This window comes from Rhodnius prolixus, unplaced genomic scaffold (assembly GCF_049639745.1).
Source record: "Rhodnius prolixus isolate KJV_2025 unplaced genomic scaffold, Rpr scaffold_7, whole genome shotgun sequence".
Taxonomy (NCBI): Eukaryota; Metazoa; Arthropoda; class Insecta; order Hemiptera; family Reduviidae; genus Rhodnius; species Rhodnius prolixus.
Window position 1 is genome coordinate 36,449,862 of NW_027411582.1, and position 25,016 is coordinate 36,474,877.

Consider the following 25,016-nt stretch of genomic DNA (forward strand, 5'->3'; position numbering starts at 1 on the left):
CTCTATTGTATTGTAGAAACCACTACAGTCAGTTTTGTGAATAAATACTCTAATTAGTACATATTTAACCACTAATATGGAAGTTCCCAGACCAATTCGAGAACTTATTGTGACGTTGCGAAATGAAAGAAAAAGTATTCGAGAAATAGGAAAGATAGTTCAAAAAAACCCTTCAACGGTGCATAATATAATTAAAAAGTACGGAAATGTGATTAGTAGGCCACGCAGTGGACGGCCACCAAAACTTAATTCCTTTCATAAACTGCAAATTCTGAAGTCTGTTCGAGAAGAACCCAGGACAAGCGCTCAAAAAATCAGTCAAGAATTATCAAGTGGTTATGTGTAAGCGTAACACCACAGACAATTAGAAATAAATTACATGAATACGATTATTGCGGTCGAGTCCCGAGGAAAAAACCTTTAATCAATAAAATAAATAGTAACCGCCGATTGGATTTCGCGAAAGAATATGTTTCTAAGCTTTCTAGTTTCTGGGAAACCGTAATCTTTTCAGATGAGTCGAAATTCAATGTATGTGGGTCTGATTGACGACAAAAAGTGTGGCGAAAAAGAAATGAAGCTATGAAAATGAAAAATATAAAGCCAACTTTTAAGCATGGGGGAGGCAACATTCTGGTGTGGGGGTGCATGAGTGCTAAAGGAGAGGGCAAGTTAGATCTAATTAATGGTATGATGGACCAATATGTGTATGTGGATATATTAAGACGCAATTTAAAAGAAAATTCAAAAAAATTAGGGTTGGAGGGAACGTTTGTCTTCCAACAAGACAATGACCCGAAACATACCGCACTAAAAACTCGGGAATGGCTTTTAAATAATACACTCTGGCGCCTAAACACCCCTCCACAATTGCCAGACCTTAACCCAATAGAACATTTGTGGGATGAAATCAGCCGCGAAATAAATAAACGAGGAATAAGAAACCGTGAACAACTAAAAAACGCTATTTTAGAAGAGTGGGATAAAATTCCAACATTGACGACCACAAAATTATTAGGATCGATGAAAGCTCGTTTGTTGGAAGTGATTAGGAACATAGGAGGTCCTACAAGTTTTTAAAATTTATAATTCACGTACAATGTGTAACAATGATTTATTTCTGCAAAGTGTTCACAGACTTTTTTTGCATTCGTTTGGGGTGTTGTTTTGTTAAACATTTAATTGTGATATTCCTGCTGAACAAAAATAAAAGATTGAATATAAAATGAAAAACTCTGGTTTCTCTCTATCGAATAGTATATTTCATTTGAAAATAAAAGAAGTTTCTAATAAGATAATAATAAAAGTAATAAAATTTAGGTTAGTGTTCACAGACTTTTTTGGCCCAGTGTACAACCCAAGAGAAGAAATACTACACACAAGCTGTTTAACCTAACACAGAACAAAAACCTTACTGGAGGAAGGTTACATGTAGGTAGAATTTCATTATTTTTGTGTTGTTGTTGTTGTTTCTCTACAAAAAGCTTTGTTTTATGCCAATATTTACTGAGTACTCACGCTAACTTCAGGGCTTTATTACAGAACAATGCAGTAAAGCTGGAGATAGAATTTAGGTAAGTTATTTCCATTAAATAAATTTTCTTTGTAAAGAGAAATATTTACATGAAAAAGTAATTGATTGTACTGAAAAAAAACACTTTTATTGAAAGAAGTATGTGATACTACAACATATTCTCGTAGTTATTTTTAATTTCAACCATTTTCTGAGACTGTAGCTACACTGTGTTTTAGGTCAATCAATGCTCAGGAAAATTCGAATGAATCTACGCAGCAAGTAGACATGATGGTTGAATCACAAGAAAAGAATTAGCCTGATAATGGATGCTGGAAAAGGGCGTCATACGAAACGCTGAAGTATTCCTTAGAAAAATATAAGTGAGAGAAGCCCGAACAGGAAGATGCTGCAGGAAACAACTGGAAGATGACCAGATAAGAAAAAGAATACGCGATGATTATTGATGCAAATCTGGCATCAATTAGCCATTTAGACTAGCAGTGGATCGCCAAACTTTTTTGATATAATTTTTCTAAATCTCCATCGATCCCCCCCATAAAAGTAATTTTCAGTTAATTAAAAATCAAAACTATCTATTAGGTACTCTGTGTTTTTACATTTATTTTATGAATTTAAACATTTATTAAAGTAATTTTACATTGTGTAACAAATAGTTTTATAAAAAATATCTTGAATGTTGAAATTTAAATACCTTAGTATTTGTCAAATAATAATTACTGAGATGGGTGTGCCTGGTGTTTCTTTGCAAGGTTTGCTGTATTAGGTTCGAAATTGTTTTTCCTTCGACCCCCTTGCTCAGATTGACCCCTATTTTTGTTAAATAGATCCCTGGGGGTCTATATAGGCCACTTTGGCGACCTCTGGACTAGACTAATCACTTCATTATGGTTTTAAGCAAATACCTGCAGGTATTCCAGCTCAAGTACCACTACAAAAAGGCACTACAAATTCAGCATATTATTTAGTTGAAACTAATTATCTTTTTTAATTCTGATTTACATTATATAGTTTTGTAAAACCATAAATTATACTCTTGTAAAAACCCTTCTGGTATGCCTAATCAGAATCCCACCTTAAGTACGCCCTAATTGAAATTTCTCAGCAAAATGATAAGTTTCAGATCTAAGAGATTCTGCACAAATTATAGAGAACAATTTTAGAAGCTATTTTTTGTGCATTTCTATGAGTAAATGCAATGCAAGCCTTCATTTGCATTCTACCTATTCCAGGTAAATGAGACTACACCTAACCTCCTCCTTGCACCCAAAACAAGACAAGAGTATAAGATGAGCCGTTCAAGAAGAGACAGAGAAAGAAAGAAATAACAAAACGTTGATGTAAAACTTCTTTTCCCCACAGACTTAGAGTGTGGCTGTAGCATGTTTTCGCGTGATCATAGTACATAAGTACTTTCAACGGAATAATCTGCCCAGAATAAGGGGGGGCGCAATCAAAGTGAAATTGTAAAGCAGCATCTGACATGCCCCCGCTTTTACGGATCTCATCACGAACTTCTCCATACATCATTAACTTGGTCTATGGAAAAACGTTTTTTGTGTACTGGAGTGATATTTCTAACAGCTAGCACCTTAGTGTACGAAAAATATTAAGCATTAAGGAACAGAGGAGACAAAAATGAAGGCTTAAACTTCAAATATCTCAGGCTTGTTGAGTTCATGAGCAGAAGATAACCTAATCAGGTGTCAGAACGAGTCCCTCAGACGAGGTGCAAAAGGGATAGGCCGAGGATGGTAAAAACCCTAGGTAAGATAATTAACCAGTTAAGCGTGTTCGACGTGTACACACGTCAATCCAAATCTCTATTACGGTGCGTTCGACGTGTATACTCGTAGTGAAAAATATAAAATTGCCATTAACTACAAAAAACTCGAAATTTTAATAAAATACAATAAGAATATTATTTGGTAGGATGTTTCCTTTATCTTACCAATAGAACTGCCAAGTATTTTATACGGTGAGAGGTGGTGGGAGCCAGCCAAATGATAAGTGGTTGGTACATGTTTGGTCTACGCATTAGAGATTCGAGAATTACGCACACAAATAGAAGCTCTCAACCCTTGTGCAATGCCGTTTTTTTGCCTTTTAGATAGAGATTCAGACCTCAGTATGAGCATGATTTCATTTTGCATAGAATTCAAAAAGCTCTTTTCTTCCTTGTAAAAAAGCTCTTGCGTCCCTAGTTAACTAGAGGCAATGCATAACGTGAAGAAGCGGTGCAAGATTTTGGAATGAGCTCAGAAGAGCTCTGGTAATCTCAAGCCCCCCAGAGAGAGATTGCAGAAAAAGTCGCTTGCAGTGACTATATTTTGACGTTGTAAACTTTTTAGTTGTTTTGCCCTGCGTTCGACATGCTCGTACACACTGTCATTGTCTGATTTTAATTCCGCACACTGTGGAGGGTTTTTTTAAAAATTAAATTACACGCTTAACTGGTTAAAGGGAGTGTCACTCGATGTACGTACTAACAGAAAATACTGAATATGAAAGCACCAAAAAGTTATTCAATTGAATATTGACTACAATGTAATAAAGTATTTTTTTAATTCTTATTAATTAGGTGGTTTATTAATAATTAATCAATACGTAAACTAGGGCTGAATTAATTTTCAGATTAACAAGAATTGAAAATAAATATACTGAAAAACTCCTAGCCCTTAGGGCTGGACTTGTGTTTACCTAAATCAGGACGAAGTTCTGTAAAAAAAACTTTACCAAAAATGTTTACCTATAATGGAAATTCTTTGTAATCAAACTGTTATTACGTCATAATAATAAAAAATTTAAAAAAAAGTTAATTAAACTTTATGAGTCAAATAATGAGAAAATAAAGATAGAATGAATTTTAATGAAAGATAATTTTACAGAATTAATAATAAAAGAACAGCAAAGAATTAATGAACGAATTAATAAACTTCCCTTTGATTAATATTAAATGATTAAGCAGAAAACTATGAAACTTGGCTAAAATGAGAAACAAAAACCATCTTGAAAAGAAAGAAGAATATAATGAATGAGTTTTGAAGAATAGAAATAGAAATAGAAAAGAAATTTATTATTCTGGGACAATTGCCCCCTAAGAATAAATACAGGAACAAATAGAGGACTTAACAGTTTGGCCTGTGATTATACAGAAATTAAATTAATAAATAAGTATTTACAAAAGTGAAAATATAATAAGTGAAAATGAAAGTAAAAATAAAATAATAAAACAGCAGAAATTAAGGAAATAAATTAAAACAATTAGAATTTCGGAGGAAGCTGGATAGAAAGGAGATAACTGAATAGACGGGATTTAAAGATGGATAGGGTAGGAGCATGGCGGACAGATGATGGCAAGGAGTTCCAGAGAGAGGTAGCACGTATTAGGAAGGACTTGTCAAAGGATGAGGTACGGTGAGAGGGAATATAGAGATCAGATGAGCGAGATCTAGTGTTACGGTAATGGATGGAGGATTTAAACTTAAGGAGTTGAAAAATATAGGAAGAATAAATAGTTTCTAAAGAGAATACAGTTTCGAGACTCCATTTCAGGTGTGTATTAAACCGAGAACTGAATGGAGGGTGAACTGGATGGACCAGTACCGGAAGGGAGGCATTTGGTTTACCGATGGCTCCAAGATGGACTGTGGGACTGGGACTGGAGTATATGGGGCTAAACCTGAGATACTCACTGAGAGTGCTCTTGGGAGATACGCCACAGTATCTCCAGGCCGAGGTTTTTTCTTTTTAAAATATGTGCCGAGGAAAACCTGCCGATGGAACCTAGAAATAGGGAGATTTGCATCTTTTCGAGACAGCCAAGCTGCACTAAAGGCTTTTGTAACCTTCAGAATTACCTCTTCCCTGGTCTGGGAATGCAGGAAGACCCTACAGCAACAAAGTTCGGCTCGGAATGGTTGCCAGGTCATATGGGGGGGGGGGGATTGAAGGGAATGAGAAAGCTGATCATCTGGCCAGGAATGGATCTAACACTCCTTTCATCGGCCCGTAGGCCTGTCCTGGGAATTACCAGGGGTTCGGTTCGTTCAGAGATTGGATCTGGAGGGAGCACGAAAAGAACTGGGTGTTGTGTCCTGGGGATCAAACACAGGAAGACTATGATGCCTTGGCTGTGAAAACCAAGAACCAAAGAGACCCTGTGCTTGGGTAGAATTCTGATTACTCCGATTACAGGCCTATTCACGGGGCAAGGAAGGTTGAGGAAGCATCTACGCAAGGTGGGGCCTTATTAGCTCGGAACCGTTGTGCAGATTGTGTCAGGAAGAGGACGAGAAAACGGCCTCTCACCTGTTGTTCGATTGGATTGGCCCAAAGATCGAAAAAATAAAAAAAGGATCTGAGGTGTAAATTGTTCTACAGCAAGAAATACTGTAAGAACTGTTCATACTTACAAGAACAGAATAGAATATAGTTTTATTGTTATAAAGGAACATACACCTGTTAGCATGGAGTTGACATTCTCTATTACAATTTAAAATAATAACTTTTGCAAAATAAAAATAATTTACCAATATACTTACAAAATAATAAGGTACGTGATAGAAAAATAAATTAAAATTTAGCTCTCAAAATTTCGCATGTTGCATAAAAAAGGAAAGTAAACAAAACAAAGCTCCTAAGTAATGGAAACTAAGTTCCTCAACTTTATAAAACAATAATTATTTATATTGAAAATGCTGTTGGTTTTTATTTTAATTCTGCTGACAATCCGCAGATCTCTAATATCTAAAAATAGACATTATTTATTTTATCAACAGTATCAAAAGTTAAGATATTAACCAGATTTGATGTGCTCTCATGAGATACAATATACTGTTTCAGAAACTTAGATCGAATGCTGGAATAAATAGGGCATTCCAATAAGAGATGTTCAACAGAATTCAATATCAAATGCTGGCACAATTTGCAAACCTCTTCCTTATATAAGTAATATATACTTCACCATTTATCAATAGCCTAACTACCTTATTATTTGCTATTCTTAATTGGCTAATAACCCTTAATTTATTAATATTAACAGTTAACGTGAAGTAGTATTGGGGTTCCAAGTCAGCAAAGTCACAAATACTTCTGTAAATTGAGGAATAACCAGAATTCAGGGCTCTATCAATATCTAGACTCAGGAGATTATTTTTCATCTTCTGTAACAGTCCACTCTTATTCTCAATAACCATATTAGCATTCTCTGAATTCATCACCAAGGGATCCCCTAGTTGAATGGCAATATTCCTGACTTGTGATCCCCAATTATAATCAATATTATTGCAGGTGCCTTGATCCAGTTGGCACAATCGTACAAAGCATTGTCTTGGGAGACTCTCAAGTGGGAGTTGGAGCAATTTAATCCAAAAATTTATTACCCTACCGAAAACTAGGACTGACAAAGGTTTTCTACCGGACTCTAGTCGTACTATATAATTACTATATAATTAGGGGTAAATTTTGGCCATAAGAATAAATTTTTTAAAAATTTCGTCTGGACCACTTCCAAGGATTCAAAGTACCTCAAACTCCAGACTTCAGAACCGTAAAGAAGTGTAGAAACAACCATGGAGTCGAACAAGGTCATTCTCGAATCCCAAGAATCACTTTTCCCTTTAATAAGAATTTCCCTTACCTTAGCACTTGCGATCACTGAACGCCGTATGAAGTGTTCCGAAGCCCGTTTAAATTTCCCAGATGCCGCAAATGGCACACCTTTAATTTCAAATTTCCCCAGTATAAAGGCTTTAGGTTTTTAATTCTCCCAGATTTGTGAAAAGGCACAACCTTTGATTTCTCCGGATTTAGTTTTAAATAATTATTATGACAATATTCATTCAGAATTTTCAAATTCTTCTGAGCTGAAGACCAGGAGCGGCTCAACAATACCAGGTCATCTGCAAATAAAAGCATTATAGCTTCCGTTGAACTATTGACCCGTAATCCTGAAGCTCCGTTACTTCTAAAGTAATTTACAATATCTGAAATAAAAAGGATAAATAGAGCTGGGCTAAGAGATTCACCCTGAAGTAGTCCAGAGGTCACACCTATTTCTTCAGAAAAGCAATCTCCCAGTTTTATCTGTATGTTTGCCATCTCGTATAAACCTTTCAATATCCTCACGAGTTTTCCATTAAGGCCAAGAAGGAACAATTTTTCCCATAATAAGTTATGATTTATGGAATCGAAGGCCTTGCTTAAAGTCCACGAAGGCGGCAAATACATAACTTCCTTTTTCTCTTAAGTTAATATGCATCAAAGATGTAAGCGTAAATATATGGTCTACACAGCTTCTCCCACTCCGAAAGCCAGATTGTTCTTCCGGGATTATATTCTCATTATCAGCCCAAGCTAGAATCCTTTTCGCCAAGATACCAGTAAAGAGTTTAGCGATACAATTAATGAGGGAAATTCCACGATAATTGTCCGGATCTTTTTTATTCCCTCTTTTATAGATTAAATGAAGTTTGGCGTTAGACCACGATTTTGGGGGGCATTCATTATCCAAGATACTATTGAATAAGTGGAGAAGATAATGTTCCCATTCCGGTGTTAAGTTCTTGAAGACCTCGTATATAATGCCATCGAACCCTGGTGCCTTATTGTTGTTACTAGCTTGAATACAGGTTTGTAACTCTACTAAAGAGAAAGGCGTATCTAAGAACGGATGAGTTACAGAAAAGAATTGTGTCTCGTTTATAATCTTTATACCGAACAAATTTTTGTAGTAATCAACCCATTCAGTGATCCCTATTTCATTAATGTTCGCATTAAACCCTTTGATGGATCTAATGGTTTTCCAAAACTGACAGTTGTTTTTTACATTGCGCATATTCTGTTTAATATTCTCCCAAAATAAATTCTTTTTCTTTTTAATTAAGCTTCTATACAAATTCCTTGTGTCAACATAGTCCTGCAATAGTTTACTGGAAGAAGTATTTTTTTGGAGTGCCCTTTATTTCCTACAAACAAGTGATTTCTGAAATCTGAACGTGAAATCTGAGGTGTAAATTGATCTACAGCAAGAAATACTGTAAGAACTGTTCATACTTACAATCAATCATTAAAAGATAAAAATGGATACATTGAAGCAAATCTTATCAGAAAGCAGGATGGAAGATTATTTTCTAAAAGATATAATAATGAAATAAAAAGAAGGAATTTTAATTAAAAAGGCAACCTACAAAGACTGAAATCGATTCGACTTATTAGAAGACAAAAATGATAAAAATTACGAGATACTGTAAATGATCTGAGAATAACATCCATTGTAAATCAAATAGAAGAAGAAATGATACAAAAAATGAAATAAAAGTAATGGGATGGCACAGTACAAAAGCTAAAGTGGCAAGATTTCTCGAAAGATGAAAATCTAATAGAATATAAGAAGTTGTTTCTTCCTTCTGCTGACAAGAACATGAGGAGCAATATTTCAGAAAAAAAAAGGGGATTAATTAAGTCTTGGCTTTTTCATTGTGAACAGAGAGTCTGTCTGTTAACTTGAACAGGCATGATTGGATAAGACGTCCATTGATTACAGTCCAAGGCTTTGAAATGAACTTCATAACTAAGATTATTCCCTTCTTTTTTTACTAGTGCTAGGGCATCAGTCACGAATAGTATGTTAAGGTCAAAGGAATGAATACAGTTTTAATAATTTCTACTTTTTCTTACTATGTCCAACAGTCGGCTAAAAGCAATTGGTGATATTCGTGTAGCTTTGAACAATCTCATCACTAATCCCCCCAGCATTACCCATCTTGTTAAGAAAATGCAAGCACAAAAAGCACATTAAATATAACTGAAAACTTAATCACAATGTTAATTGAAGTTTATTTTTAAAGTCTAAAAGTAGTTTACTGTAATATTGAACCTTATGGTCCCTGCTGCTAACAACAAAAATATTAAAATGGTCCCTGGTCAAAAAAAAGGTTGGGAACCACGGCTCTAGTACAAGAACGAATGTTCTAGTTACTCGAAGAACCACAAGATAGCAGACAGGATGGATAAGGAGAACATTTTATGTTTTACAGCTGTCTATACGATTGACATTGAAGGCTCCAAAAGAACTGACAAGAAAAAAATGAAAAATGCCTCTTCTTTCCAAAAAAAAAAGAAGATGAACAGCAAGGATATTTCCATTAGGGAAATCCAGAAACACAGTGTCTGGAAGGATGAAATAGGCGCTTTGTGCTTTTTTTTTTTTTTTTTTTTTTTTTACATGGCACTACAGCCCTTGAAGGGCCTTGACCTCCTTAGTAATTTTCCTCCAGCTCTCTCTATCTGTGGCCTTTCTTCTCCAATTCCTCACACCAAGCCTTCTGAGGTCTCCTTCCACATCCTCCAACCATCTCTTTCTAGGTCTTCCCACTTTCCTCCTTCCTTCTGGCCAATTCCGGAAAATCTTTTTCAGTGCTCGATCCTCGTCCATTCTTTCCAAATGTCCCAGCCATGCCAATCTTTTGCTCCTTACCTCGGCAACCAAATCCTTTGTGCTTACGAGCTGGTTTTTCTTGACGAGGTCGATATTGACTTCCCTAAGTTAATCGGGCATACAAAAGCTCAACTTTAGTCCGTGAGTATGCTTTGATGCTTCTTGACTTTATTCCAGTAAGAATATTCTGCATTTTAGCTCAATTTATAGGATACTCTTGCTATGAATAGATTATAAGAGATAAGCTTTTTGATCCATTAAGCAAATTAAACAAGTTAAGCAGCTTCACTAATTAATATTATGTACAATGTTTCTCTCTCCGTTTTGAGACTTATCTAAATTGCAAATTATGTTCAAATAAGGTTAAGTAAGATGATTTTTAAAGATAAATAATTATTTATATCTTTCAGAATAGTAAAATTAATTAGATTCCCCCATTTTTGATGCTGTTTAATCAGATAATTTCTTGATAGTATCAGATAAACTTTGTCTACAATGAACTTTGGCTAAATGTGCCTTTAAAAAGTATTTTAAAGTTCTGTAAACCCATTTTTCTTTTTTCTATTAGTGGTACAATCAGCGCGTTGGCGCTATAAGTAACAATGATAGAAGTGAATGGCAGATACAAACGAGTGGAGAAGTTACCGCAATGGTAACACTCCAAAATATTAGACTATTAGTCTCCTCACTCCTCTTCACTTGAGAGGAGATCACGAGGCCACACTGTCTCTTAAGGCGTCTTGTTCCCGGGTTATCAGGAAGAGTTCTTGAAGGAAGATTTTGTGAGCTAGAGGATCTACATGAGATTGCAGGTTAAAATGAAGTTTTCTGTATCTTGTTTTAGCGCCTTGAGTAACAGAAGGAATGGTTAAGGTCAGTGTATCTAGTCCCAGGTTGGGAGACATAAAATGGAGCGTTTACAATAGTTCGAAGTATTTTAGATTGAACCCATATTAAAAAAGCAATAATAATTATTAATGGAAAGCTATATGTTACTAGCATACCAATAGGAGTTACTAAATCGCAGAAAAACAGGAATTGAAATTATCTTTTCTCTCTATCCTTACTGTGCTAACCATAGAAAAGTCTTGTCACCTTGGTTCCAGTAAAGTAAAAACTCCCCATGATAATTTCTAGTTCACTATTCCCGAATCAAACAAAAGAAGTACCAAAAAAAAATTCAAATAATAACAAATACTAAGGAAAGCAAAACCTTTTACTTCTAAATTCCATTGCTTCAATAGACTTTGAATTCGATTTTGGATTCATTTGAGTTTCATACTAAAGTAATTATTTATTTTTATTTATAATTTGATTTGTTCAAAGTAAAATGTAAAAAATTTAAAACAATTACTGTAATTTGATGACGATGAGGTGGCTGTTACTTCTCGGGGAGGAAAAACCAAGACTGGTGAGCTTTACCCAGGAAGCCGCTCTCCAGCATTAAGAGTCTGATCAAAAGGACGGGTGAGCTCTAGAGCGAGGGGAGCTACAATAGATCTCCAAAGGGGTCGCAGTGGCGTAGGCCTTGAGGCCACCCTAGTCTATCTGTGACGATAAAAGTCAAAAATTAAATATTTGTACTGTAGGCTGTCTTTATGTATTGCTATTATTTTATTAATGTAACATTTTCTTTTTGTAGATACAAAAAAAAAGAAGACGTTTTTTAAAGACTTCAAAAACATAAAATAAATTTAGTATATTTCACTTTAAAAAATAAAACTTATCTAATTTAGCTTTTTCAGATTACTATTTCTACTAATTGAAATTTTATCTATGATTTACAAAACGAATCTAAAGTTACAGGACCTTACTCCTTTACATTATTCCCATTAAATAGATTTAATTATCTGATACAGATGAAGTTGACATCATCAGAAAACAATGAAAAAGTTTCTATTGGAAAGAGCAAAATGATCCCATATAAGCTGCACTTAATTAAATCCTAGGGTTTTAGTCTAGTAATTGTTGCTAACTACGATATTGCTAGATGTGAATTGAAATCGATAAGCTCTATATAATTCCCTATTTATTATCCGCTGTAATACGTCACATCCTATCCATGGTACATTTAGATTATAGCTATATAAAAATTAACTCTTTAATATTTCTATTTTTAAGAGATTTTAGCCAACTTAAGAAGTATCAATTCAAACTTAACAATAAAGAAATCCAACTTCCACATACCTTGTGACTTTTTTTTTTTTTTTTTTTACTTTTCATTCAAAACTTGCTTCACAATATAAATTAACTTTTGTTAAAAATAAAAGATCACAATTTTTAAACACCTTTAATTATGAGAAACAGTTTCTGTTCCTATGTTTTATACAATAAGATTTCAAAAACTAATTTACACGTCACGAAATAAAGTTGGGGCATCTGGAAGACCTTTTACGAAAAACAAGATGGATTCTCGCCAGGATACGGTCCTTACACCTAGAATATATATTATTATTTATAATTAAAATAAATATTTTATTAAAGATAATAATAAAATAAAAAATAAGATTAATTAATTATAATAATATTCAACTGTAAATATCTAAGCATTAATAACATTTTGAACTGAACTTAGATGACTTCATAATTATTATTATTTTTTTTAAATAAGGTAATTATTAATCAATTTTACTACAACAGAAATTAAAGCAATAAAAAAATTAAATAAACGTCTAGGCTCAAATTTTCGAAAAAAAAGATAAAAAAATTTATAAATACTTTATATACCAAATAAATGTAGTTCCGGCTAAGGTGATTTGGCAGGTCTTGGATGCTCCACTTTAAAATCTTAGCTGATGGCGTTTTGGCAAGAAGTTTCGTTTTTTTTTTGTATGTAAGTAAAATTAAATTATTATAAAAGAGAAAGTTTATTAAATACATTGACTGCATTAAAAGGCAAACATAAAATTAGGTATCGTTACAGCAGAAATTAACTGAGAATACTTATTTTATAATTAAATAACTTAGTGAACAAAATTTGAATCGAATTTTCTAGCCAAAATTAAGTATGGCGGATTAAAAGTTCTTTAATTTCTACAATTTAAATCTTCAAATCGACGTTTAAATGTAAGTAATTATATCAGATTTCATTAAAATTAAATAAAATTTGGATTGATTCAAAATTAATAGCAGAATCTTTTATTTTTCAAAAAATAATTAAGAACAAGTAAAATTTGGTGCTCAGTTTTTGAGCCAGTTAATTCCTGATTCCAATTTGCATTTAAAATGTTTTATAAACATCAGAAATGAGTTAGAATTTATATGAAAAATGATTTAAAAATAGAAATTGAAGTGATTTTTGGAAATTTTGGCTCCTAGAATTTAGAATTTTTAGAGAATAGAATAAACTCATAAATAATTGATGATGTAGTTGCTCAGCATCCTATTACAATTTGCAGTTAAAAGTAATTGTGAACATTGGGTTAAATTTCTGTAAAGAATAATTTTGAAAAAGAAACAAAATTGATGACTGAAAATTGGGCTTCTAGCTTTGAGTCAAAGTTGAGATTTTAATTTTCGATAACTTACTAATTCAAGAGTGATTGTTCTATTAGAACATTTTACTGACAAATAGCAAAGTATTATTAAAGTTTTAATTGATAAATATTTAACATTATTTTTGTTTTGGAATCTTCTAGTTTAAGAAATTTTGTATCATTATTTCTTTAGACTAATATAGCTGAGTTTCATTTCAAATTTATCTAATTTTCCGTTTGCAACTTATTTATTTGTTCACTATGAAGTAATTGTGTTTTTGAAAACGTACCTTTTAAATTATTTTGTCCCTTAACTTCAGAAAAAGTTCTGATCTTCTTTAAGATCTATTTCTGGAATATTCATTCAAATGGAACTAGATTTAAATTATTGCATTTTGTTTTTTTGAAGTCATTTTCACTTGAATTAGAAACTTGTAAGATTTTGAATGATTATCATAACTCTGCCTGAAATGCAACATAAATGTACATTTTTACTAAATTGTAACTGGTTATATGTAGTTATATCTACGAACAACACCTTGACATAATTTTGAAACTCACCTTGACATAATTTTGAAACTCACCTTGACATAATTTTGAAACTCACCTTGACATAATTTTGAAACACACCTTCGACATAATTTTGAAACTCACCTTGACATAATTTTGAAACACACCTTCGACATAATTTTGAAACATGCCTTATCTTTTCTGACAGCAATAAAATTCCAAAAAGCTCAACTCCATCAAAATGCTTGAACCCAGATCCTTTTTTATTCTTTATTACATCATTAAAACTTAGGAATTTATCAAACTAATTTACCTATATAACCTTATCTCTTAAGATATCCATCCGCGTGGTCCATGAACATAGAAAACATTCTAACCTTGCTGTTAATTGTTATAAGATTTAAGATTCATCTTAGCAGAGCACAGTTCACAGTAATGATCTTGTGACAATAGTAAAAGGGTTATACAATTCACTAATTTCAACAACAATGGAAACTTAATGGCGTGCAATTACACTAAACATTCAGTGATACAGCAAAGACGAAGTAGCACACTATTTTTGTCTTTTGAATCGATATTTATTACAAAGTACCCATCGATGCATTTATTTGATATTTAAATTGATAATAGTAGTAGTAATTCCCAATAGCAGTTCCCAATTACGCTGGAAACATAGTGGAGCGGCGATGATAGCGAAGAGCAAAGCGGCAAAAACAAAAACTAGAAATAGATAGAGTTGCTCTATCTTCGCTTTGCTCGCCACTATGCGCGGTCCCATATGTTTACTTGTGTTTGATTTCGCCGCTTCGCTCTTCGCTATCATCGCCGCCTTGCTCGCCGCTCCACTGTTTCCAGCCTTAGAAGTACTTGGCGCCTCCCTCGTCTAAATAAATTTTTATCGCGCAGCACATCCCATAAAAAAGATTTTTAAGGTTATAGCATCAAAATCTAAAAGAAAAAAAATCAATGTTCTATATTATAATGATTAAATTTTAATTTCTCTATTATAATGCGAATTGAATTAAATCGATAAATAAATTTTGTAGAAGATTCTTAAGATATGTTTTAATTATTAGTAATTGATGATGGTTTTTTCCACTCAACAACAATTTTGAGAGGTCATTCAGTGCCAATAAAATACAAATTGAGATTTCTTAAGGCTTTACGTGGAATCTCTAATGTTCTGGAAATGTTCCTATGGTTGTAGTAAATTTGGCAAGATGTGACAAAACCACTTAAAGATTTCAATACTCCTGATGACTTCTAAATTGTGGTAGAAAAGCAATTTACGTATTTGAAGTAAAAACAAAAAACAAAAACTTCAGAATACTATTTGTATCCAATCATTGTTTGAATTTTATGCTGATGTTTTCTTGATGAATTTTTCTCCACTGAAGAAAGTAATTTCATTCATAGTTATACCATTTCCAAACATTTTGGGCAATCGGATTCATCTGCAGTAGTTATCTTAAGAACAAGATATGTAATTTTGAATAAAGATATTTTTAAATAAAATTTCTAGTTTTAGATTATACACTGAAAATGATTCTAAAAAAATTAATTATTTTTAACATTTCATTAAGTTTTTTTCAGGATTTGTTTTATGGTTTTCTGTTTTTTTGTGATTTTTAGAAATAGTTTTTAATACTATTTTGAATTTTGCAGGTGCGGTTTCAATTTTGCAGTGCGTTGTAAAGTGTCTAGTGTGTTTTCTACATGGTGTATTTTGTGACCTGTCAGGTGTTTTCTAAGGTAGGAAAATTTGTATTTAAATCTTTATTTACTTTAGTAAATAATGCAAAAAGTTGAAATTCTAACTGATTTTTCGCCCAACATTAAATGAATATTAAAAAGCTTATATCTTGGTGTATAACTTGACTCCAAGTCACTCATTACGCAAAAAAAAAATTAGGAAAAACGTACTTAACTCATAGAAAGCTCCATTCTACCGTTAACAAGATTTCATCTAATAAAATGTAGATATTCCAAAACAGTGCACTGGATATCTCTTTGCATCTTGATTCATATCGCACGAACAAATGCATAGCAGCTTATCTGATTTTATTATCATACATTATTGATTTAAGTACACATTAAATATTGCTATTTAAAAAAAAAAAAAAAAAAATTGGGGCAGAAACAAGATTTCGATTGAATTAAGATATTTTTCTAGTTTTCAATTCTTAAAAAGCTTATGTGAATGGTCCAGATTTACTCTTACCTCTTGGGAAGCTGTTCATTGAACAACATTAAGCGGCTAGATCTCTTCAACTCATCTATACAAATTATATGTCTGATTTTTTCAAATTTCTGATACTTAAAAGATTAGTACTTTGTTACTTAACTTTGGAGATTTCTTCTACTTTGTCCAACTTTCAAGTCTCAATTTTCTCTTTAAAACTTCAGACTCTTTTAGTTTCCCTGTCTTAGGTTTCTAAGGAACCGGCAGTTTTTTTTCTCATTTTTCTGTGCCGAAAGGGGACCATACCGTTCTCTGAACATCTCAAGCCATCCACCTAAGATGTTCCATACCATCTCAACTTCTCTCTATCGTTACCATTTTTATTAAGCTCATAACAATTGAATCTTCAAACTGCAAGCTCAGTTTAATTTCCTGTTTTTTTGGTTTTTGATTTTTAAAATTTCAGTCCATTTTTGTGTCCTTACTTTGTTGGTACTGATTCTGTGTATTCTTTGTGCTGTTTACATGTTTACATTCTTTCTCTTTATAATCTTTAAAGCGATTAAGTTATAAGATAAAATTATGAATCTTGAAACATCTTGGCATTACTTAGATACTTGTCAGTATCAAGTATCTTTGTTCAATAATCCGGTACTTCTCCTTTTCACACGTCTAGTGCTTACACAATCTCAAGAGAAATTTTGAAAAATTATTTTTGTTTTTTCTGCTAATACTTCTCCCCCTTCCTTCCTTCTCTTTTAAGGGGGGGGGGAAAGAAAGCCAATCCCCTTATTTCTTTATCCCCTTAAATGGATACTGAACTTTCATTTAAAGGGATCGAAGAATTGAATTGAATTTCATTCTGTGTTAGCCCATAAAATTATGTAATAGAAACAATGTTTTTGGTACAGAGATTACCAGCATGTTCTGAACGTTGTTAAGATCTCTCATGAAGGGAATAAAATATTGCCTTAGATAAATAATGCTCAAAATTTAGGGATATTTATTGGGAATTAAATTTAAATCTATAAAAAAGAAAGCTATTTAGAAAATCATAAAATTTTATGTTAAACAAACTAAAGTTTAACTTAAATTATAAACCATGGTAACTTGATGAATTTCAATTAAAAATAAATGTTCATTTACTAAGTACTAAGTTCATGACTTAAAGCATTTGAATTTTAAAGGAGAGCTTTTTATTATTATTGTACTTCGCATTAAAATAGACTTGGTTACTTCAACCGAATTAATTTATGCAAAACATTGTAATGTTTGGTGGGAGATTACTTGGAATAGGATATGTTAGTATTAAATTATTAACATTTAGTTTAATAATCTAGGGCACAGGATAAAGGAAGGGATAACCTTTCCCTCTAGGGTCTCGTAGGGTCTGTGATGATCTGGAAGTAAAGTGGATAGTATCTTGAATGTGTTGAATGATGATGAAGGAGGATGAGCTCTTTCTAGAAACTTAATGAATCATGTTGAACTCGAAGACAACACTTATAACTCCACAGTCTAGGTAGGGCCTAAACAGTAAACCTTTTCACAAATACTTATATCTTTTTTTTTAATATCAGCCTCTCTTTAGAAAGTCTTGCCCTTATTTTCCCTTCAAACATTGGGAATTCTAACCTAACCACTCTAGCCTAAAAACATTTTGACCACTACTTAACTGTTCCATTATTCTGTGCTACCTTTAACAGATTCTTAATACTTTGTACTTGGAATCTTTACTTGTACTACAACTAAAAACAGAAAATTACTTTAAATAACTTACAATCACTAACGAGTACTCATGTAGCACATTACAACAGATTGAATTTCGTTCATTGATTTTGGTAAATGATTCATCATTAATGCGGAAGGGAAGAAAGAATATTGTTAATTTCAGTCATTATTTTTTGTTTAGCCGACCTTTCGACCTAGGGTCATAGGGGTCATCTTCAGGGCTTATGGACAATATAATATTTGAAAGACGGTTTACGAAACAGATTTTATTATTCTGTAAAGAATAATTAAATTACTAGTGGTAATATTTCACCGTTGTTAAACACTTTGAAAACACTCCATGTAACGTAAACACTCTAAAGTGACGCTAAACCTTCCCAGACTGTAACCTAACATTCAGGTTGTGTCGCGTTGTCGTCAGCACCTTTACATATTTTTACATTGTTATTGTTAAGCAGAGATGTGCACTGATTAAAAATACAATTTAATCATAAATTTGATCGATTAATTTTAATTAGAATTTAATCCTACTTTTAATCATATTACAATTAATTAGTGAACTAAATTTCAAATTTAATCGATAATCAGATTGTTTTAATAACTCACTATAATGACTTCCCAACTCTCAAACCACGTTTTGGCGAGGCCAACTTTCTCAGTATCTCCAACAAAAAACCTTATCGGTTTAATATTTTCAGACTTGGACTTCACAAGCATTACGATTAACTAAAACCAAGATAGGTTCAACCTTACACTCACATTTAACCGTGTTGGTGACTCACTAGACCTACATAAGGACTGACTATCTTATTTTACGAGTCGTTAAATAAGGTTTTCTAAACTTCTATTTTAGACATTTTAAGGTTTTATCTACCTCTAACTGTTTGTTCATTAAATTTCTAACCAAACTTCCAAGAAAAAAGAACACTAATGTACCGGATGTGCAGTTTTAAAAGAAAGGCTTTTTCTGTAATTTACTATCGATTTGCCAAACGGATTCATTTGAAGCTGATCTAATGGCATAGTTAAGCTTAAATGTCAGTTTGGCTGGTAATTTTTTATCAATTAATAGTTTGGCTCAGAGGGAATGTGTCGCATTCTATCAACATTATTATTAAATTGATCCATTTTTTCAAGCAATACTAAGTTACAATAAAATTCAATTATATTCGTAAATTATGGTAAGAAAAAGTCATGTGAGTGTCCATATGAGATTCTTTTCGTGAGAAAGTGAAGTGAAACTGTCGAATAGTGGCAAAAACTATTCGAAAACCATCTTAACTTAAGAAAATTGTGATTGAAATTAAATGATTAAAATGATTAAAAAAAAAAAAAAATTGTCAGCATATTTTCTCAATATTTACGTAACATTATTATTTCTAAAATAACAAGAACAAAAAAATGATAAAATATGAGAAAATAATAAAAGATTTAGAAATATAAGTGAAAGGTATTGAAGCGCCATTGTTAGAACGCTCTGGATCCACCCATAACTGGTTTTCATTGGGCGGGGCGTGACTACACTAGAGGTGGGCATGACACGCCCACCATACTACGCTGTGATTGGCCACTACTTTAAACGTAATAAAATCAATGAAATAATTAATTTAAAAATTTTTTCCCAACATTTCCCCCATAGGTATTTGATAAACTTTCGGTTTAAGCAAGAAAAACAATTTCTGTTTAAAAATACAATAAAAAATATTTCTTTTGGGATAATACCTAATGTTTTACATAACTATCGTTAATAGAATAAAAAAAGTTTAGAATTTGTATTGTTTAATCGAGAAATAGATAAATGAGAAATGAGCATGTAAGCCGCCATTAAATGGGAGGTAAGCTTACTATAACGCTCCATCCGGTGGAGAACTCTAGCGGCAATTTCTGTAAACATAAATGTAGTTACTACAGCTTGGCTATTTCTTGATATTCTCCTCAGTATTTTTTAAGGTTTATAAATTGGACTTTTTCAGAAGGTTTTATATTTCTATGCAACTCCATGAAATAGTTCCTTAACCATGTTGGTGACTCTCAAGACTTATATAGGACCATCTTACACTTACTCACGTTTATCCATAAAGGTGACTCACCAGATTTGTGTAAGACCACCTTATACTCACATTTAATCATGTTAGGGAGTCAGTAGACTTATATGGAAAGAACTATGTTACACTCACATTTAACCAAGTTGATGACTCACTAGACTTATGTAGGACAATCTGATATTCACTTTTAACCATGTAGGCGACTGATTAGAGTTATGTAGGACTATCTTGCACTCAAATTTAACCACGTTGGCGACTGATTAGAGTTATATAGGACTATCTTGCACTCACATTTAACCAAGTTAATGACTCACTAGACTTATGTAGGACAATCTGACATTCACTTTTAACCATGTTGGCGACTGATTAGAGTTATATAGGACTATCTTGCACTCACATTTAACCATGTTGGCGACTCACTAGACTTATGTAGGACAATCTGACATTCACTTTTAACCATGTAGGCGACTGATTAGAGTTATGTAGGACTATTTTGCACTCAAATTTAACTATGTTGGCGACTGATTAGAGTTATATAGGACTATCTTGCACTCACATTTAACCAAGTTAATGACTCACTAGACATGTAGGACCTTCCTGCACTCACATTTACCAAGTTGTTGACTCACTAGACTTATGTAGGACCTTCCTGCACTCACATTTAACCATATTGGCGACTGATTAGAGTTATATAGCAATTAAATTAAAGATAGTGAATGGAGACGATTAGTAAACATACTTTACTATAAATTTCTCATTCGAAATCATTAAATAGGGTTTATTAATTTTAATAATTTGCAATAATTGCAATTCTTCTTCTTTAACCATTATGATAATATTAAGTAAAAATACAATATTTAAATAAAATAGATATAACTTTCCGTTGCTTTAGTACTTAAATTTGTAAGTTTGGTTAGCAAAGTAGTTATTTAAAGTTATTTCACAGCTTTAAGGTTAACGAAAAGTAGTTCGAGTTAATATTATGTTAACTCTATAAAGAGGAGTTAGTTCTATTTAGAATGGCACTGTGTAGAATTCTAAGTAGGTACCCACTTCATGCCGTGGATTTAGTTGTTCATCAGAATGAACTCTTACATTCCAGATCGCATTTGTTGTTCCTATTGCTCAAAAAGTTTTTGTATATAACTGTTAGAAGATTATATATTCCTGTATATATATATCATTTAGAATTTATAATAAGTATAACTTAAGCAGATAGAATCTCTATTCTAAAAGGAGATAATGGGCAAAATTTATTCAGTTCCCACTCTTTACTTTTGTTAGCGTGACGGTAGTTGGGCTGACTTTAGGGAAATGACATTTAAGACCGGAAGTGTGACGTTTCAAGTCTTCCAGAAACCTAAAAATCTTTCTAATTTAATAGATTGTTTTTTTTAAAAATTAATATTTCAAGATCACAAAAATATTAAAAAGTAAAAGTAAAGTAATCGCCTATTTTTTAAGGCGGGCTTTACGTCCAACTAACAAATTAGGTGTCGTGGACGGAGGCGATTTGCAAATATACTTTACTGTAAATTTCTCACATTAACCATTAAATAAAATCTAAAGCCTAGACCGGGGAAATCGAACTCACTAAACCAACAATACATCTTAGCTTTGCGGATCTAGCCTATAACCGCCCAACATACTTTACTATTTTCTCATATTAACCATTAAAAAATCCAAGACCTTGACCCGGGGAGTCGAACCCACTAAATCAACAATACATCTTAGCAATGCGGGTCTAGCCTATAACCGCCTAACATACTTTACTACAAATTTCTCATATTAACCATTAAATAAAATCCAAGATCTAGACCGGGGGCATCGATTCTACTAAACCAACAATACATCTTAGCTATGCCGGTCTAGCCTATAACCGCCCAACATACTTTACTATTTTCTCATATTAACCATTAAATAAAATCCAAGACCTTGACCCGGGGAGTCGAACCCACTAAACCAACAATACATCTTAGCTTTGCGGGTCTAGCCTATCTATAACCGCCTTTATTATTAAACATACTTTACTATTAAATTTTTAGCAAAGAATACTCCATAATATTAGCAAAGAATGATTTATAAATTCGAAGTTTAAATGTTTAAAGCTTGAGATTTTTTTTTTTTTAAAGTAAAATTAATTGTGTGCAGAATTTTCTTTCATTATATTCAACAATCGATTGATTGATCGAAGTTTTTCCCCCCAAGGAAACGACAGCAAATATTACTTCCAATTAGTTTCCCAATTTCCTGGCAACAGCTGTTCATGTATTTAATCATTATTAAGAAAAATTATAGTTCCAATTACATTTTCTGCTTGTTTTTCTTCTTTTTTTTTTAATTTAAATAATTAATAAAATAATGTCATAAAATCAATTTAGATTTTGCTATTTATAAATTTCTAGTAGAAATGGCGATTACAGCAGAAATCATTAATCATTGCCCAACAAATGCGTGAAAAACAAAGCCGGATAAGCTTCTTTTTTTCTTTTTTGTTAATTATTTTCGTTTCTATTGAAAAATTTGTAGCTTAATTGAATTTGACAGCCTAAATATTATAGGTTCACTGAATCCGGGTGTGTGGGGGGCGGAAGTAATCAAACAAATTAGTTATTGTCCCGTTTTTTTTTTTTTTTGGTTAGTTTTTGTTTTTACACAAATGATACAAAATCTAACGTTTCCTTCAACTTCCTGTTTTAGCGATTATCACGATAAATTATTTAATTGTCAGCGCATATTATTCCAACTGATTTTTATTATTAATAAACCAACAGTCATTGTTGGTTTATTAAAAAGAATAATTGAAAACTAGGTTTTCTTTTCTCTTTTGAAAGAATAATTTGGGTGTTACGTGTAAATGGAAGTTACGTCATCTTGGAAAATAAGTTCCTGGCAAGAACACCAACTGTAAAGATTAGGGTGACTAATTCTCATTTGGATCTTGGAAGCGAAATACCTTCAGGGGCTTGTAGTAATATAGGGATGATATTATATTTTCTAAGGTAGTAGACGGCAGTTGTTATGTACCAAAATATCTCGAGATAGTATTGCCAACATTGCCAACAGCTGTTTTAGCATAAATTAATATTCATGATACTATGGGTATTACATGAGCATTTCAATAACATACTAGGAAACCCCTGAAGCTACTCGTATAATACCACTGCAGTTAGATAGCCTTTCCACAGTTATTGCTCAGTACTGTGTGAACCCACCCATTCATAACTTTTGAAATTATGGTTTCATTTGTAATTTACGAAGAATGGCGGGCCACAATCCCAAGGAAGTGGTTATTCAGAAAATTATCTGGTTATAACTGGATGAACGGTTAGATCCCAAAGGAAGAAGTAAATCTGGTGCGATCACGTGATTTCTTCTGGCCGTAGTTTATGTTTTATTAAACTTAAAAAGGGGAAAGCTTATTTATTGAGTTAATTGTGTGTGATATTTAAGCTTATCGAATGTGTTAACAAAATTCGTTTTTTCTTTTATACATGTACTATATGTTCATTTTAAGACGGCTCAAATGCTTTTCATGCTTAAACGGTTGATCTGAGCGAAAAATGGTAGAGGAAAAATTTGTCGATCGTCACCTCTAGTTTCAGAATATGTGACTTGATTTTAGATTCCTGCCCGCATGCGCGGCTGACGCGCGACCAAAAGTGAGGGTTCGCAGTTGACCCCCCCAATTTTCATATACACAGTTTTAAAGAGTACAAAAAAGTTATGAAATAAACAGGAAACCGCAATTCGATATCTTTAAAATTAAAGGTGCTAGGCCATTTCAAAATCTGGTATTTATTAATCATATTTCAATTTTTTAACTTGTTATCTAAGAGAAAGAAGAGCGCGCGTTTAGGTCATTTTTATTGTATTTTTTCATCCCCTTTCTACTGAAAATATTGCCAAGGTAGTAAAGCTAGTATTTTTCTTAATATCGGGAAATAAGTAGTTTTCCGAGTGATTTTCTAAACAAAAATCAAATGTTAAGAGCTTTAGATGTTCACAAGCATACACAAAATGGCTAAAAAATAATTTTACATCTGTTACAAACAAGAAGGTTTTTGGTAATCACCTGCCACATATTTAAGTAATAAATATCTTTCATTTAAAGGAACAAACTTATTCCTTAATTTATCAAATAATGCACATTACGCAGATTGTGCAGCATGTACTGTGCCTTCAAAGGTTGTCTCCTCTGGCTCGCAAGCCAGATCAGCCAGGAGGTTATCAACTGCTCTCTGTGCCTGTGGAGACACCTTTTGAAGGCAAGGATATGCAAGTTTATTTCATAGTTTTTTTAATCTTTTAAGAGATTTTACAACTGCAACAGCTGTTGTAAAAATTATATGTGGTACATGATAACCTAATACCAAGAATATTAAGCGGAGAAGGCACCCAGTGGTGTCACTCCATTATGTAGTCTGCTCTTATGATGAGAGTATGTAGATCGCGAAGCCATATTTCTCTTCAATCTTCTTGGAGGTTTCCTGGTATTACGGTGTTCGTTTAAAGAATTAAGATGAGCTGCTACAGAGAAATGAAATTTGAGAAAATGAGTTTTCCGCAAGATCTTTGACGTAATGGATTTTTGAGGTCGTAATGGCTTACAACAAAAATGAAATGGTGCCTTCATTTCACGGGGTAAAAAAACCAAATCCATAAATTACCTAAATTGTTACATATATTCATGATAATAATTCTTATGTTGGGCAATTTACTTTTTTTGTACAGCTGTGAAAATAAAGTAGAGAGTAGGCTTATCTGTAACAAAACAAAATGCCGGGGGAGAAACGGTAAGTTAAAGAAAGGATAAAGGGGGGTTTACCGAGGGAAAGTAAAGTGCTGGAAGATTTGTAGGCTGTGCTGCCAAGAAAGGGAGTGAGAGAAAAAAACCATCCTGACGTGAACATACACCTGCAGCATCCCGCGGTAATATCTCTGAGGGAACGTAATTGTATCCCTTCAGGGTACAGCGGTCCCTTAATGATCCCGTATTTTATCAGCAAGAAGTAGACAAACGGGAAAAAAAAGTAAACCTAAATTTTCTCACCTTAGTGTGCTTATGGGATGCCCTTTTATTGGATCAAACATTATT

The 25,016-nt window shown here is 32.8% G+C and overlaps 1 protein-coding gene and 1 long non-coding RNA gene across 8 annotated transcripts in view; both read right to left on the reverse strand.

Moving 5' to 3' along the window:
* Positions 1 to 25,016, reverse strand: part of LOC141447567 (serine/threonine-protein kinase 32A) — a 387,735-nt gene that overhangs the window by 111,704 nt on the left and 251,015 nt on the right. The window lies entirely within an intron of this gene.
* LOC141447565 (uncharacterized) lies at positions 12,163 to 14,801 on the reverse strand. Of its 5 annotated transcripts, XR_012454454.1 has the most exons (6): positions 14,274 to 14,801; positions 14,128 to 14,204; positions 14,035 to 14,057; positions 13,741 to 13,915; positions 12,702 to 12,766; positions 12,163 to 12,410 (listed from the first exon to the last, which is right to left on the reverse strand). It is a non-coding gene; the product is annotated as an uncharacterized lncRNA (long non-coding RNA). The 5 variants fall into 5 exon arrangements; XR_012454450.1 differs by lacking the exon at positions 14,035 to 14,057; XR_012454452.1 differs by lacking the exon at positions 14,035 to 14,057 and having other exon boundaries at positions 14,105 to 14,204.